Here is a 19443-nt window from a genome sequence, read left to right as displayed (position 1 = left end):
GCATCTCTATCACATTGCGCCCGTCAATCACCAATGAAGAGATGATTACCGCAATGACAACGCAATCCGACAGTCGATCCAGAGCTGACTGTCAACTGCATGCGGTAATGAAAACAACACCGCATGCGAACTCACGGTCGAAAGATGCAACTGAGCAACGCAAAAGCAGAGGATTGAGCCACGTGTACAACTAACGGTTGTGCAAAATTGACGATCTGATTGCATAACAGAAGGAATAATATCCCTCCATCTTCAGAATTACCATAACAATCAGTGGGGACCATAAGGCCGGAGTCAAAGACCTGCACCTATAAATACCCCATAGATTTCAAAGAAAACTTATGCTACTTGATACGGGGCGAATTGCTGCTAAAGTGTTAAGAGAAAAGGCTGAGTTGAGTGCTTAATTGAAGAAATCCAGGAAGAAGACGAGACAAGGCCGAGAGGTGAGTCTCAGATCTATTCTGCCAAATACCCGATTTGAAGCTCTGTGTAAAGATCCCTACTATCAGTTGAGCAAGCCTAAGAGGGAAGCTCTTCCTATCATTAGATCCATCCAATCCAATAAACAGATCTCCATCGAATCGGCGCCAAGATGTTGGTGCTTTTTTAAATTTCTCACCAGGAATTTCAAGACCCATGGTTGTGGGGAATGCAAGCTTTGAAATAAGACTTATTATGCTGCAAATGATTCAGAATGTGGGACAATTTCGAGGATTACAAGGAGAAGACCCACGTGCTCATTTGACAAATTTTGCAGACATGTGCAGCGCGCCATGCCTAGTGTAACTCAAGAAGGACTTAAACTATATTTATTCCCGTATACATTGCGGGATGAAGCAAAGAGGTGGGCTCAAGCATTAGAGCCAGACGAAATTAATGGATGGGAGCAGTTGGTTGATAGGTTCATGAATAGATTCTTTCCTCCGTTTGTCAACGCAAGGAGGAGGAGGGATGTCTTCAATTTCGAACAAAAGAGTTACGAAACCTTGAGCACCGCCTGGGTGCGATTGCGGCAGTTAGTGAAGAGTTGTCTGCATATCGGGATTCCTGATAGTATTTTGATGGAAACTTTTACAATGACTTAGACCAATCTATGCAGGCAGTTGTCAATGCCTCCGCATAAGAAGAATTAATGAATAAGTCATATAAGGAAGCAAAGAACATATTGGATCGCATTTCGTGACATTCTGACGAGTGGGTTGATAACGGGCTTGAGGTAAAAGATCAGGAACAAGAAAGAATAGAAAGAGCCAATGTGACAATGGACATAATGAGTGCATTGGTCGAGCAAATGACCACGCGAATCAGCAGAGGACTCTCTCTCAAAGAACAGTGCAAGTTAATGTGGTGACTCATGTAACCACTATGGATTGCACTCAATGGGGAGACGCACATCTAGTAGACGTCTGCCTAAGGAATCAACAACCCGTATATGCTATTTACGATGAATCATTGGGCAACACCCACAACCCTAGTTGGTGGGGTCACCCTATTTTTAGTTTGGATGAGAATTCTAATTAGAAGAGCCATAGTTTCTATCAATTCAGTTATCAAGGGGATCGAGGCAACCCTCCGGTCTTCACCAATCTGGAGTGCAGGCCAAGTAATTCTCAAGGTACGCCACCCTGTGACCAACTGTTCGCATATGATACCTCTTACAGCACCTCGTCTCTGAAGACATCATTAAAACATATATTGAAAAGAGCGAGGCAATAAGACAATCGTAAACTGACTCTCTTAAATAATTAGAATATCATATAGATCAGCTTACGAGGGAATTAAAGAAGAAAGCGCCTAGTACGCAGCACAGAAACTCAAGAGTATCAGAGCCAAGAGGTAAAGAACAATGTCATGCAGTGATATTGAGGAGTGGCAGGACGACAACTCCTATTATGCCAAAAGTACCAGATGCGGCAACAGCACTGGCAGATTTGACTGTTGATGATAACCAGTTACCTGATAATGGAAGAAATATCAGTTCAGAAATAAGTTCATCCACAAAAGATGAAGCTTCTCAAGACATGAATCCTCAATCAACGCAACCTTCAGCTAATGACACACAGCAAGCGCAGGACGTCACCAAACAGCCAAGTGAATAAGAAATACGGCAGGATCCTCCACCTTTCCCGTCCAGGCTGAAAAAGAAAGACGATAGCAAGCAATTTCAAAGGTTTGAAAGACGATAGCAAGCAATTTCAAAGGTTTCTGGCCGTTCTCCGAAAGCTACACATTAATATTCCCTTGATAGATGCATTAGAGCAGATGCCGAGTTATGTAAAATTTCTCAAGGATATTCTCGCCAACAAGAGAAAGATAGGGGAAAATGAAACCTTGCGCTAACATATGAGTGTAGTGCTCTATTTCAAAACAATCTTCCCACTAAAATGAAGAACCCTAGGACTTTTACATTGCCCTGCACTATAGGAGGGAAGATGGTTGGGAATGCACTGTGCAATTTGGAGGCAAGCACAAATTTGATGCCCTTGTCAATTTTTAAAAAGCTGGAAATCGGCGAAGCAAGACCAACCACGATCACATTACAACTGGCTGATAGATCGATAAAGCTCCTGAGGGTAAGATAGAAGATGTTCTCGTGCAAGTGGACAAGTTTATTTTCCTGGAAAAATTTGTCATATTGGATTATGAAGCCATTAGAGAAATTCCTATCATCTTGGGTCGCCCATTTCTCGCCACAGGGTGAGCGTTGATCGATGTGCAGAAAGGAGAATTAACCATCAGGGTCGACGATCAGGAAGTAAAATTCAACATACTCAATGCGTTAAAGTACCTAGGTGATATAGAAAACTGCCAGAATGTCGAGGAACTACGGGAAGGATATTGGCACGAACCCCTGAAGGAGCTGGAGGAAGAAAATTGTGAATCTGGCGCAATAGTGGAGGAGGACTGTGCCGCAATTTATGTGGCAGCTATTTTTGAACCACTCAAGTTGTCTGAACAAACTTCCCAGTACATTAAGCCATCTCTAGAAGAACCACATGTGCTAGAGTTAAATTCGTTGCCTGTACACCTTAAGTATGCTTACTTAGGAAGTAACGACACGTTACCGGTTATCATTTCTACATCGCTAAGTAAGGAGAAAGAAGATTCTCTCATGCAGATCCTAAGAAATAATGCAAAGGCCTTAGGATGGACGTTGGTAGACATTCGAGGAATTAGTCCCTCATATTGTATGCACAAGATTCGTCTAGAAAAAGGAAAGACTGGATCAGTAGAAAGGCAATGCCACTTGAACTCTACCATGAGGGAGGTCGTGAAGAAGGAAATAGTAAAGTGGCTAGACGCAGGTGTCATCTATCTGATATCTGATAGCAGCTGGGTGAGTCCAGTGCAGTGTGTTCCGAAGAAAGGGGGATGACAGTCATCACTAATGACAAGAATGAATTGATTCCCACAAGGACGACTACAGGGTGGAGAATTTGTATGGATTATCGCAAGCTGAATTTGGCCACTAAAAAGGACCACTTTCCACTCTCATTCATTGATCAGATGTTAGCCAGACTTGTGGGGAATGAATTTTTCTACTTTCTTGATGGCTATTCAAGATATAACCAAATAGAAATTGCACCGGAGGACCAAGAAAAGACAACCTTCACGAGCCCATTTGGTACATTCGCATTCCGACGCATGCCATTTGGACTTTGTAATGCACCAGCCACTTTTCAACGTTGCATGATGGCAATATTCTCAGATTACTTGGAGGAGTCAGTCGAGGTATTCATGGATGATTTCTTAGTCTTTGGCAGTAATTATGACTCTTGTTTATCTAACCTTGAAAAAGTCTTCAAGAGATGCGTGGCAACAAATCTTGTTTTAAACTGGGAAAAATGCCACTTTATGGTGGAAGAAGGAATAGTTTTGGGTCACAAAATCTCCAAGGCAGTATTGGAAGTTGATCAGGCAAAGATCGACACAATCTCCAAATTGCCCCCACCGGTGAACGTAAAACACTTAGGAGCTTTCTGGGACACGCTGGGTTTTATAGAAGATTTATTCGCAACTTCTCCCAGATCGCAAGACTCCAAAGTGCAATCCTCGAAGCTGACCGCGAGTATAATTTTGATGATGCCTGCACCAAAGCATTTAACACCTTGAAAGATGCGCTCATCTCCGCACCTATTTTGATTGCGCCAAATTGGACGCAACCATTTACGTTGATGTGCGATGCTAGCGGATATACTGTGGGCGCAGTTTTGAGTCAGCACAAGGATAAGGTATTGTATCCCACTTATTATGCAAGCAAAACACTGAACGATGCGCAAGAGAACTATACGACCACAGAAAAGGAAATGCTTGCAGTGGTATTCGCACTGGAGAAGTTCCGACAGTACTTAATCGGAACAAATGTGGTGGTGTATACGGATCATTCTGTGATTAAGTATTTAATGACGAAAAAGTATGCAAAACCGAGGCTTATTCGGTGGGTGTTGCTTCTGCAAGAGTTTGACCTAGAGATTAAAGATCAGAAGGGCAACGAAAACCAAGTCGCAGATCATTTGTCAAGATTGAAATTTGCAAGGTTCAAGGGACAGAAAAAGATATTGAGGAGGGATTCCCCGATGAGCTGCTGATGGCAGTAGACATTAATGTTCTATGGTATGTAGACATAGTAAACTTCATAGTTTGCAGTCAAATACTGGATGACTATACATACTAGCAGAAGAAGAAGCTAAGACATGATGCTAAATTTTATTTCTGGGACGATCCATTCCTATATCGACAATAACCTGATCATATATTACGTCGATGCGTTCCTGAGCATGAAGCCAAGCACATTTTAGAGCTCTGTCATGAGTCCCCGTATGGAGGACATTTTAGAGGGCAAAGAACCGCAGCAAAGGTCCTACAGTGTGGCTACTTCTGCCCATCACTATTTAAGGATGCCCATGCCTATGTTGTGCAATGCGGCAAGTGTCAGAGGACGGGGAATATGTCTAAAAGAAATGAAATGCCATTAACATCAATCTTAGAGGTCGAATTATTTGATGTTTGGGGAATTGAATTCATGGGCCCATTTCCACCATCTGAAGGTCATCAATATATTCTGGTTGCGGTTGATTACGTATCGAAATGGGTTGAGGCCATCATATATGCTAAGAATGATGCGGCCACAGTGGCGAAGTTTCTGAAGAAGAACATTTTTGTTGGATATGGGACGCCACGGGCCTTAATCAGCGATGAGGGCTCTCACTTTATCAACCGCATAATTGCCAACCTGTTGACTAAATTCAACGTCAGCCATCGAGTTGCGACTACTTATCACCCACAGACTAATGAGCAGGCAGAGATTTCTAACAGAGAGATCAAAACTATCTTAGAGAAGGTAGTCAATACTAATGGAACACGAGACATACGTAGCGGAATTAGGACCTAATTACACTCTAATTGCTTCTAAACAAAAGGAAATAAGCATGCAAATTGAAGAGGAAAAACAGTAAATAAAAGTGGATAGCATACAACCTTCAAAGCTCTGGAACCCGCTTTTCCACATTGAATCTCGACTCAAACACAGACGGACCACCACTAGAGTTGACCTACTATCCTCTAGACTTAGAACCGGGTTGTGGGACCCAGTGGATGAAGAAAATCGAGAGAGAGAAAAGAGATGGAAAATAAGATGGAATTTGGGTAAGGTTTGGGTTTGTTTTTCTCAGCCCAATTTTGAAAACAAAATTTCCAAATTGTCAAAAGTCTTTAATTTAATTTGAAAAGGCCATTTTATAGAAAAAACCATGTAACAATTGCATGAACCAAATCCATAAAAACCCAACACCTATAATCTACTATCTTAGTGGGCTTAATGTCTCCACTATAAGCCAATACTTAGCCCACTATTTTGTTAGTGGAATTATCCAAAAAAAAAGTTTGGATTTTCCCACTAACTATAGTCAAAGGGGCAAAATAGTCATTTGGTCAAAGTCAAACTTTGACCAAAAAGTCAACATTTTGACTTTTTATATTTTTTCGTGTTAACTAATTTTGACCTCCCGAGCATGAATCCGCATTCATTTTCTCAAAATTCAAATCATATTTGAATATAAGATTGGTCAAAGTTTGACTTTTCAAAGTCAAAGTCAACTCTTTGACTTTTTACACCTTTGATCATTTCCATTATTTTCGAGCGTCCGAATATGAATGTATTCATATTCTTGATATTTAAATCATATTTAAATATTAAAGCTATATCTCTAAATTGAAAACCCCGATCACTATATCACATATACTTGTCGGTTTCTCTCTCTTCACCTAATTCGAACAATTCGAATCATTCTATCATACTGTTCTAAGTTTATTCCATATGAACTAATAGGGGAACCTAATGGACCTATAGATCATGGGCTCCAACGTTCCGAGATTAGCTAGCTAAACTCTTTAGACGGAGCTAGTCAACATTCGTTATCTAACGGGTCATTCCACTAGAGTCCCGTAGTTGCACTCCCTTCACTATAGATATATTTGTGCCATTTGATATAACCATGATTAGTAAACTAATCCTTCACAGGTTGTTCGTAATCTCTACTGGGTCATACAAAACTGTTTTAGCCCCAAGATTACATCTCGTTCCTTAAGTTCCACTGATCCTTTAATGAACAATTGGTTTAAGGTCCAACCTATCAACCGAATCCCTCTCAGGCCAAGGAGAGGGTGGGGCCTCTTGTTCAAGACCTGGATTTAGTACTAAAGGGAACAACCTATCTACTATCCTTATAACGGGTAGGAGTGAATTCCGTCTTGCATCCTATGTTCCCAGCTATCCACCCAATCTTACCCCTGAAATGGGAGGCTTATTGGGCCAACGATGATGAGCTGCCCTCACCTATGCAGATCTAAGGATAATTCCGAGTGAACAGGAGTTCATAGTTAGCTCAGGATTAAGATTAAGTTACCTAGGTCATCAAGTAACAAAATAGTCGGTTTTATACATAAAACGGCATTTAGAACGTAAAAAGTGACTATTTCATGGTTCAGTATTATGTAAACTCTTTACATAGGATGTCCCTACTCACATATCTCTATATGAACGATTTAGGATCACATCGTTTGTACTAACTACAAAGTGGGCAGCATCTATAGTGTCCCCAGAATAAGGCGCCCAACCTTATTCATATACTATAGACCATTTTGGCTATATATTTGAACTTGATCCACATTTATGTCACTACATAAAGTTCAAACTACATTAAATAGCCTCAGGGCCTTAGTTTATTGGATTCAAGATTACAATTTCAATAACAACTTTATCGAAAAACAAAACAGAATATGTTTATTAATTTACAAACTACGAGTTTTAGGACATAAAATCCAACAAATGCTTCCAGGAAGGATTGGTCACCCAAGCTTGATAAAGCACTGTGGGCATATAGGACTGCTTATAAAACACCAATTGGCATGTCCCCGTATGCTCTGGTCTTTGGAAAAGCTTGTCATCTGCCGCTTGAGTTGGAACATAAGGCGATGTGGGCATGCAAGAAGCTGAAGTTTGATTTAGCCAGTGCGGGAAAAGTCCAGAAACTGCAATTGAATCAGTTGGTTGAATGGTGAAGGGATGCCTATGAAAATGCCAAGATATATAAGGAGAAAATAAAGAAATGGCATGACGACCGCATAAACGACCGGACATTCACAGAAGGTCAACAAGTATTACTATTCAACGCAAGTTTACGATTGTTCCCAGGAAAGTTGAAGTCTCGCTGGTCTGGGCCATTTCGAATCAAGACAATCTTTCCTCATGGCACAGTGGAACTAACAACTTTAGACGGAACAGCACATTCAAAGTCAATGGTTAGCGGATTAAGCCCTACTATGGAGGCGACTTTGATCGACGCATGGACACCATTGACTTGGGCAAGTAGAATTAAACTGCTTGCAGGGGGAGTGATTGCGGTAATTCTAAGAACTTCTTTCAATCAGCTTCCCTATTTATGTTTACTTGCTTTCTTACAACTTTCTTTTATCGTTTTCATAATTCCGTTAATTACTGTCTAATAGGATTAGTCTTTAATGCTTTTTATTTCCTTCCAATTTAATTTAACATGTATTTCTATCATGTATTTCCATACCCTAAATTTAATAGCACTGGTCGTATAATTTGCGTGAATGATTGGATGAATCACCGCAAAGTCTTTTCGATTTGCATTTTTGATGAAGTAAGAAGAAAGGAAAATAAACTAGTATGTAATGAGAAGATGGGTGTAATAGGTGGTACCAAGAAACATTGTTCATCCAATACACCCAAATGCATTGCGGTGAGGGTGTGTTGCACACGTATATGTCCTTTGCCCATCTTAGTTAAATGCACTATGTCGAGGTACCCTCCAGAAATGTGTTTAGTTAAGGGGTGTGTTGCGGGGATGTATGTGTGTGCCCGTCCTTGACAAAAATGTATCTGCTTTATTGGAAGCAGGTTGCGAATCTTAATCGTGCATCCTTCTTAATCAAATTTGTAAGTTAATTAAATTCTTTGACTCTTGTACAGGCAACAGAAAATTTTGTATTTCGTTCAATTATACTTATTTGTACACTTTGTTAATATACAATACAATTAGAGTACATGATTCACCCTACTTTTTGCTTGTACCTTTCTTTTATCTTCCTTTGTTAATTTTTGTGATGCTCTTAATCTTTTATTTTTACGATTTTTATTGCGTTGCTATGATGTATTATATGTTTATACTTAGAAACATTTCCCATACTTAGTAAATTCTGACTAACACTTAGTTAATTCTTAGTTTAGTAGTATTTTACCTTTTATCTTTCAAAGTTCTAACCAAACCTTCTTTTTGAAATTTTCTTCTAAGTGTTTGTCTAATCTATCCAAACAACGCAATGAGAACCTTGCTCACCTTTAAATTTGGGGGTGGGGAAGGTTTGAGCATATAAGATCAAGAATATGCAGTATTTAAGAAAAGAAAATGCGTCCATTTTCGATAAAAAAAAACAAAAAAAATTGCAAAACTCCAATGTCAGTGCAAGGGAAAACCTTAAAACTGTCCCAACCTGATAAGAGTTTAATTGTAAAAGAAGCCTGCTCATAGTTGGATGTTCGTATGACACCCGTAGGAACAAGCCAAAACGAAGGTGGGTTTCCAAGAACAACGTAGTATGGAAAGAAAAAAAAATAATAGAATGCAAGAGGCAACTCCTCTGATGTCATGAGTTAAAATTGAAATTGGCACACAATCGTAGTTGGATGTCTGCATGACACCCGTGGGGATAAGCCAAAACAAAGAGTGTAACCATGACCAACAGTCTTTAAATAAATAAATGATGCAAAGTTTTGCTCACCGCATATAGATATATCAAGTTGTTTTAACAAATAAGAGATAAACAGTCTATTTTGAAAACTAGAAAAGTATTTTTTAGCAGAATTTTTTCATGTAGAAGAATAAAGTAGGGCTTGTTAAGAATTAGCAAGGATAGAAGGAAATTGCGATTTTAAGTAATGTGCCTAAATGTAACATTCGGAGCAACTAATCATCGAAAAAATATAGGATAGGAATTGAGCATGATTAACTTAGTAGAAGATATGCTTGAGAACAAGCATATATCTAAATTTAGGGGTGTGATAACTTATAGAAATACAAGTTATTTATACCACCTCATCTAGATATTGCAGTCAAAAGTTAGTGTATATGTGCCGAATGTATGGAAATTAGCTTAGAATTACAATAATTATAAATTATCGCAATTACACCCACTAACACCATAAAGATGGAAGACAAGCCGAATTTTACTCTGTTTTGCAGGAAACCAAGTCACCGCTTGCGCTCAAGGCTCATGAGAAACCGATCAACATATCTCTGTCACATTGCGCCCGTCAATCACCAATGAAGAGATGATTACCGCAACGACGGCACAATGCGACAGTCGATCCAGAGCTGACTTTCAACCTCATGCGGTAATAAAAACAACACCGCGTGCGAACTCACGATCGAAAGATGCAGCTGAGTAATTCAAAAGCGAAGGATTGAGCTAAGTATACAACTAACGGTTGTGCAGAATTGACGATCTGATTGCATAATAGAAGGAATAATATCCCTCCATCTTTGGAATTACCATAACAATCAATATGGACCACAAGGACAGAGTCAAAGACATGCACCTATAAATACCCCATAGATTTTAGAGAAAACTTATGCTACTTGATAGAGGCGAATTGCTACTAAAGTGTTGACAGAAAAGGCTGAGCTGAGTGCTTAATTGAAGAAATCCGGGAAGAAGACGAGACAAGGCCAAGAGGTTAGTTTCAGATCTATTCTACCAAATACCCGATTTGAAGCTCTGTGTAAAGATCCCTACTACCGGTTCAGCAAGCCTGAAAGGGAAGCTCTTCCTATCATCAGATCCATCCAATCCGACAAGCAGATCTCCATCGAATCGTCACCAAGACATTAGCGCTTGTTTGTATCTGTTCTATTTCTTTCATCATTGTATTTCACTCTCACTTTATCTCTTCATTCGCACACCATGTATCAAACGCTTAATAGACATATTAAATGTTTCGATATCTTTCATATACCATTCTCTGTCTATTTCCGTTCCTCCATTAATCACTTTCTACATGATGTCTTTTCAATCCCCTGATAGTTAATATGAATCAAACGAGTACTTAATCTGTGTTTAAGGTATAAAATGCGTTTAACTAAGGCATGCTAAACGGCATCCTCACCTGTGAGAGTATAAGTGAAGATGCCATTCTGATCTATCGAGAGAAGATTAGAAAAATTTGTTAACTAAAGTGAGTAGTACTTCCAGACATGGAATCAACCTTGCGTTCATTACGTTAGTCTCTATCTCACCACAGACATGTGGGAGCGTGGCCGATCACTGAAAGGTGTACGCCAAGGGAAGAGCGGAACCGTATTTATAGCTTCAGCACAATTGAGGACTTACGTTGTTTATATTATTTATCTTTCTCTTTCTATTCTGTTCATAAGACTTGCCGCCGCATCCCATGTTCTTTGCATAACCTTCACAGCAAGCCTTGACCTCAGCATCGTGCATCATTAAGCCTGTGTCTTGTATCATCTAGCTTAGGTTTACTATATTTTATTTTCATTATCGCATCTTTATTGCTTTCATTTACTTTACTGCAATTTTATATACTTGACACAAAACACCCTTTTAAAGATTGAAAAACCTGGTCGTATATATCACAGACATACCACAATAACCTAAAACAGTCTCTATGTTCACCGAGAAACTTGCGGTGGAATTACACTTGGTTCCATCATAAGGAAACTTGTGACAACACATGGCATACTACGTGAACATCCATAATTAAAGCATATCTAGCAGTAGTATTGCATCCTTTCAAGCAAAGAACATCATCAATCATACACATCAGCGTTTTCAAACCAACATCGCTCTAGGATGACACGCAGGCAGGGCATGGGAATCTCATAGTGCAACCTAATGGAGCAGACTGTAGGATGTGTTAACATACATCCTTCTCTCATTTACTATGAAAAACTTTCCGTATTCCCTTATTATTGACCCATAGAAACATTTTTCGAATGGAGGCCACACCCGGGGCAACCGGAGACCGAGCAGGGATCTCGCAGTGTGAACTTTTAGAGATGTGAGAGCTAAAAACAAATTTTCTCCACTGAAATGTTCAAGGTGGTTTGGGTATATTTTTGCTTAGGTATATTCCGACTAATTAAATACAATCTAAGTCTAAGTGTGTATCCGAGTATAACTTTTATATTGGATTTAACCTATGATGTCTATGTGATAAACTTCTTTTAACAACACACATCGCTCATGCATGCTCATAAAATCAGGATTAACATAACTCAGATTCCAACTCGATCCCTAGCTAGCCGGTGTTCCATAAACCATCAACTTAAATACCTTTAGCTTTAGATAGGATCTTGTCGTGTTAGTTACCTTGTAACCTTAGTTTTATAAGTTATCGACTTATTTCAACTATTAAAACAGGTTGTGGTTGTTAGCTCTATGTGAGCATGCAATTTATCTTTGTTATAGACTTTAAAAGTCTAATCCATTTTATAACACTTACAACTTTGACAAAAATCCATAACATACATCAAACATTTCATAAATTAATATAACAACTTATATTAATTCACATGAAATCCTACACATGCATACTATACATTATAACATTTATAACATACTTTCAATTCATAAAACATGCTAATCCTATTGTGGGATTTTAAATTTATATGGCATACTTTATGCACAAACAAATTTAATTTAATTAAATCATATATTTAGAATGCATACATAATTAAACACACCAAAGTGGACTAGTTTTGGCATCCTAGGTTATCAAACAACTAAATTGTTACAATAATAATTTTAGAAACAACCTTGAATCGCTCTCGAACACTTCGAACCGTTCCAAACTAGTTGAAAACAGCTTGAACCGGACCTCTAAGGCTTTAAATAATGTCGAATCAGTTGGAATGAGGGTGAATCGGACTGAACGGATCCAACTTGACCATTTTTCCTTCGTACGCTTGTTTCTAGAAAAGAGATGAGCAGCGTTGCAACACCGCGCCTCGGGTCTCAATTCCCTGTTTCAGTTCTAGCTGCGTCTTGCTCCAAATCACTTCAAACTACAACCTAATTTCAACTCTATTAACTCCAACAAATTTACAGACTCTTCATCACACATTAAAGCCCGTAAACAAACAGGCAATTACAATAACAGATTAAAGCTCAATTTGATGTCAAAACCATAATATATTCAACTTTAGCAACCAACAACATTCATCTCATGAAAAATCACCCACCAAGCTTAAATTAATGAAGATTAAGTGCTTAAAACATGTTCTGATACCAATTGATGGAGTTACCAACATTCAAGCAGAAGTAATTAAGATCTTAAGTACTCAAATTTCATTAATTTATGGATCAAGCATGGAAGTATAAAACTAAAAAAACCAGAGTTTGATGAACAAACCTTAGTGTAGCTCAAAACTGAAGCTGTCCACTGCTTGTTTTTTATCACGAACACTTCATGGACTATCAATAGAGTCTTCCCTAGTATTCTCCGACCTTAGAACGGATTGTAGGATCTTAATTTGTGATGAATTTGAGGGAAAAATTTAAGTTTGAGAAAGATGGAATTTTTAATTTTGAGAGAAAAAATTTTGTTTCTCAAGCAAGCCAAGAAGAAGAATCTTAGCAATTTAATCTTGGAATAGTTGCAAATACAGATATTAGACCCAAAGTATTAGTAGATATAACATAATGTAAAAAAAATTATAAATATAACCAAATTTAAATAGTCTATCAGTGATAGACCATATTATTGGTAGGAGTCTATCAGTGATAGACCATATCACTAGCTTGTCTATCAACGATAGAAGTCTATCACTGATGGACTTGGCTATATTTGAATTTTTTTTAAATGATGTTATATACTTGGTTATTATTCCTAAAAATGCTACCAATTGCAATTACCCTTTAATCTTCTATTTAAAGAAGAAATCATGCAACATGAACTTCATCTCCCATTAAAAGCAAAAAAAAGCACCAACTTAAGTGGAATTTTGAAGTGTTATGAAACTTCAATATGTGGGAAAAACCCATTAACATAATTTTACTTAATTTTTTAATTTTAAAAATTCAAAATTTAATAAAATTTTTATAAAATTAATTCATATAATAAATTTCAAATAAAATTAGTTTTGAATAATTAATTAAATAATTTAATTAATATTAATTTAATATCAAATATCATATTATTCAAAATTAATATTAAATAGTTAATTAAACAATTTAATTAATAAATATTAATTTAATATCAAATATTAAATTAATTAATAACACCCATCCCTAACATGAATCCCTATTCATATGTTTAATATTTAAATCATATTTAAATATTTTCAACTCTCCATATTGTTTAATTCATAAGAAAAAATGATACATTAAGTATATCAATTATAAATAACGCTTGTTTTCTAAGTCGATTTTAAATAATTCAAATTCTCTCAGTACACTATTCTAAGGTTTAATCTGTTATTAGCTAGCAGGGGACCTAATAGACCTATAGATCATGAGCTCCAACGATCCGAAATTAACTGGCTATACTCTTTAGGCTACTTAACCAACATTTGTTAACTACTAAGATACTCTACTGTAGCCCAATAGTTGCATTCTCCTCACTATAGATTTAATTTTGTCCACTCGATATAACCATGATTAGTAAGTTGATCATTCACAGGTTGTTTGTAATTACAGCTGGTTCAAAGTTATCGTTTTACCCCTATAACTACATCTTGTTCCTTAAGTCCCATTGATCCTCTAACGAACAATTGGTTTGTGCTCCAACCACCAAACCAAATCCCTTTTAGGCTAATGAGAGGGTGGGGCCTCTTGTTTAAGACTCAGAGTCAGCACTTAAGAGAACAACCAATCTACTATCCCTAGAATCGGATAGGAGTGGATTCCATCTTGCAGGACTATGTTCCCAGCTATCTACCCAGTCTTATCCCTGAAATGGGGGGCTTATTGAGTTGGGGAACTCGAGCCAATCTCACCAATGCAAATTAAAGGATAATCCTAAATAAATAAGAGTTCATAGTTAGCTCAGGATTAAGATCGAGTTATCTAGGTCATTGTTTTGAAATTGTCAGTCTTAACAGTAAATGGCATTACAAAGTAAATTTGACTATTTCGTGGTCCAATCTTATGCACATTCATTTCATAGATGCCCCCACTCGCATGTCTCCAATGAACGATTCAAGATCACATCATTTGTATCAAACAAAATAGGTCGCATCCATAGTGTCCCCAAGATAAGGTACCAAGCCTTATCTTTATACTATAGATCTTTTTAGCTATTTACTTGAACTTGATCCACTTTTATGTCTCCATATATATTTCAAGTATTCATGAAATAGCCAAGGGTTCATTTATCGGATTTAAGTTTTTTAAGTGCAATTCACATATTCAGTAACATATTTACTGAATAAACCTCAATAACAACTTTATTGTAAAATAGAATATGTTCATTGTTTATAAACCATGAGTTTTAGGATATAAAATTCAACAAGCTCCCACTTGGACTAAAACTCCAATGGGGTCATTTACATATCATGTTGAGCTTGGGAAAAAAAGCATAAATATAATAAACTAGAGCATCATATACCCATGATTTCTCCTACATGCCTTAGATTTATATAACTCGCAATCCTAGACTCACTAAGTGGCCCTCAAACACTTTAGCCATGAGAGTCTTTATAAACAGACCGGCAATATTATGCTTCAAGGCTATCTATTTGATGATCACGCCTTCTCTTTGCACAATCTCCCTAATAAGATGATATTTGCGCTCAATGTGCTTCCCGCGCTTATGGCTTCTGGGTTCTTTAGAATTTGTAACTGTGCCACTGTTATCACAATAGAGGGTGATAGGAAAATGAATATTTAGAGCTACTTCCAAATCCAATAACAATTTCTTATGCCATACAGCATCCTTTTCCATTTCACATGCAGCTACGTACTCAACTTCCATGGCAGAGTCAGAAATAGAACCTTGCTTTATAATCCTCCAAACTATTGCTCCTCCGTTTAGAATGAACACTGATCCTGATGTAGATTTCCTCGAATCTTTATCGATATGAAAATCAGAGTCAGTGTATCTTGTAAGGATCAGATCCTTAGACTCATACACGAGTATATAGTCCCTAGTTCTCCTAAGATACTTGAGGATATTTTTAACGGCGGTCTAATGATCATATCTTGGATTGGATTGATACCAGCTGACTATTCCCACTATATAACATATGTCAGGTCGTGTACATAATATAACATACATCAGACTACCAACTATTGATGCATAGGAAATACGTCTCATTTCATCAACTTCTTGAGGTGTCTTAGGATGTTGTTCCTTAGAAAAATGAATTCCATGCTTGAAAGGTAACATACCCCTCTTCGAATTCTGCATTTTATATGTTGACAACATCTTGTCTATATAGGATGTTTCATACAAGGCTAATGTTTTGTTCTTGCTAGCCCTTGCTTAATATCAGTCAGGAATCCTACATCATTCCCAATGCATAGGATGTCATCAACATACAACATTAGGAAGGCTACAATGATTTTGACGATTTTCTTGTAGACACAAGGCTCATCAATATTCTATTTAAAGCCATAAGATTTGGTCGCAATGTTAAACCTTATATTCCTAGATCTAGATGCTTACCCATAGATGGATCGTTTAGGTTTGTAAACCTTTTGCTCTTGACCATGTTCATTGAACCCTTCTAGTTGATCCATATAGATACTCTCTTCAAGATTGTCATTTAGAAAAGTAATCTTGACATTTCATAGTCATAAAATGTTTCAATGGACAAGAGTATTCTAATCGACTTCAGCATGGCAATAGGGGAGAAGGTTTCTTCATAGTCCAACTCTTCTCTCTAGGTATAACCCTTTGCCACCAGTCGAGCTTTGAAGGTCCATACCTTACTGGCTTGGTCTCGTTTCCTTTTGTAGATCCATTTAGATCTAATAGGTTTTACTTCATCCAGTTGATCTACAAGTTTCCAGACCGAATTTAAGTACATAGACTCTATTTCGAAGTACATGGCTTTGATCCACTGGTCTTGGTCTACATCATTCATTGCTTGTTCATAAGCCAATGGATCCTCAATGTCATCATCGGATATGACGACCTGAGTTTCTGTTAAACCCATGTAACAGTCGGGTTGATGGACAACCCTCTCACTATGTCAAGGCATTCTCAACTCTCGAAAAGGATGTGACTGACCAGAATTACAAGTTCTATCAATAACACTTGTTGAAGGGTCATTCTAATCAACAACTCTTGTTGATTGATCTATAGCTTCTCTGGAAATTTCACTTAATACTAGTTTATTGTGAGGTTAATGATCTCTCATGTGCTCTTCCTCTAAGAATGTAGTGTTTGCCGATACAAACACTTTGTTATCTTAATGATCATAAAACATACCATCTTTTGTTCTTTGGGGTATCATACGAATAGACATAATTTTGAATGGTGTTCCAATTTCTTTGGGTTTTGCACAACCACATGTGCAGAGCATCCCTAAATTCTGAAGTGACGTAAACCACCTTTACGCCCTTTCCATAATTTATATTATTTTTCAGAAATACTTTTTGAAGGACCCATGTTCAAAATATATAAAGCAGTCTCTACTGCATATCCCTAAAACAAATCATGCCACTATTCGTCATGTAATAGCCAAGGGTTCTATGTTTATTAGATTCAAGGTTTTTAAGTTTAAATCACATATTCAATAACATCTTTATTGAATAAAGCTCAATAAGAACTTTATTGCAAAATAGAACATGTTCATTATTTACAAACTACTAGTTTTAGGACATAAAACCCAACACTCAAAACATAAAAAAGCTAAGTGTAGATTAATTACTTGGCTGCGTACTCACTTTTGAAATGTCCTTGATAGAAAATAGAAAAGAAAATAAGGAAATTGTTCGTCAATCCACTGTTAAAGAAGAGTTGATTGATGACGATAAAGATCTAGAAGATTCTCTTACTGAATCGATTTTCAAAACAGTTTAATCATGTGCTCAAATGTTTCGGCATGGACGGCTCTTACAGTAACAACATGTCTGGAGGCTTTACTTCCCCCAATCAATTCAGATCCTAAAATAGTAAGAAGGAAACTGGCAAGTCAGGTAATCTACTTTCTCACAAGGAAAAGAACATCAAATGTAGAGAGTGTGGTGGATTTGGTCATATTCAGGCTGAATGTTCCACTTTTTTTAATAGATAAAGCAACGACTATATATTAACTTTGTTTAAGGCTGAATCTGAAGGTAGCAGTGACCTAGAGGATGATGTCAAAGTTCCTGTTAGTAACATCTCTTCTAACACCTCATCTTGTGATATTTTTTAATATGATGTGTATGAAAAAATTGATCATGATACTGCAGGACTTGAATCTACAGATCCTTCTTATCAGGCTTCTTTTCTCAAATGCCAAGATGATCATAAAGCCCTTAATGTGCAAAAAGTGAGAATTAAGACTTTGATAGTTGACAATCACAAACTAATGCCTACTATAGCAAATTTGAAGCGTGAATTCTCTTAAGTTTGAAGCTGAAAAGGATTCAGTATGCAAGAATGCAAAATGCTAAACACTAGTACTGAGTCTCTCGAGAAAATTTTGACTGAAGGAAAAACTGTTGGTGATAACTCTATTCTTGACTTTTCTAAAAGTGGAAGTCAGCATCATAATTAGTCAAAACTAAAAGGAAAGCAAAAGATTGAGTTTGTTAGAACTAAAGATTCAGAGTCTTATGGCTTTATAGGTACATCTACTAGAAAAGTGGTATTGAAAGATGACCACTTGTCTAGACCAAGATAGATTTGTCACATTTTAAAAAGGTGGGCCACAAACCTCCTTTTTTCTATCAATTACTAAAGATTCTCTACAGACCCACCTATTCCAAAAGTTCTTCATACTTCTCATGAAACTAATATAAAATACAGTCAAGAGTCAAACAGATATGAAGAGAGAAAAATGTTCAGAACAAATGTAATGTGGTTTTGTCTTCACTCGGATCCTCTACTAATGGTGACTGGTATTTTGATAGTGGAAGCTCTCGATAAGAGATTGGTGAGAAGAGCTATTTGTCTGATCTCAAATCTGTAAGTTCCAGAAAGGTCACATTTGGTGATGGTGCTTATGGAAAATCTTTGGGAAAGAAAAACTAAATTATCTGGGTCTTCCTCCATTGAAAGAAGTAATGTTGGTTGAAGGACTCGCTGTCAATCTTATTAGCATTAGCCAGCTATGCGACCAAGGATTGAATGTGAGCTTTACCAAAGACAATGTGTTGTCACAAATAATGTCACAACTCTCACTATGAAAGGTTTATCTTCTGATAATTGTTATCTATAGAGTTCTGATCATACTTCGCGAGTTTGTCATCTCTCTAGACAAATTGAAGCGAGCCTATGGCATACACGCCTTGGGCATGTAAGCATGAAGACTATTCAGAAGGTTCTTGCAACCACCGCTATATCTGGTTTCCCTCTTTATCAGTTTCTCCTGGAATATATATGGAGATTGTCAATTTGGTAAACAAACTCATACTTCTTACAAGTAGTCTGGCCACACAAGCTCTTTGCGTGTTCTAGAACTTCTTCATATCGATCTGATGGGACCTATACAATCTGAGAGTTTGAGAGGCAAACGGTATGATCTGATGGGACCCATGCAACATGGGTGCATTTTCTTCATGAAAAATTAGATACTTTTTTTGTTTTCATGCTTCGTGTCTTCAATTACAACATAAGAAAGATCTGAATATGATACATATACGAAGTGATCATGGTAGGGAGTTTGGAAACTCTCAGTTTACTAAGTTCCAGCAATGTGTGGGAATTCACCATGAATTTTTAGCTCCTATCACACCATAGCAAAA

This window comes from Benincasa hispida, chromosome 8, assembly GCF_027475165.1.
Source record: "Benincasa hispida cultivar pf3 chromosome 8, pf3_genome.v1.1, whole genome shotgun sequence".
Classification (NCBI taxonomy): Eukaryota; Viridiplantae; Streptophyta; class Magnoliopsida; order Cucurbitales; family Cucurbitaceae; genus Benincasa; species Benincasa hispida.
The sequence above is the reverse complement of the archived record's forward strand: the minus strand, read 5'-3'. Positions refer to the sequence as shown.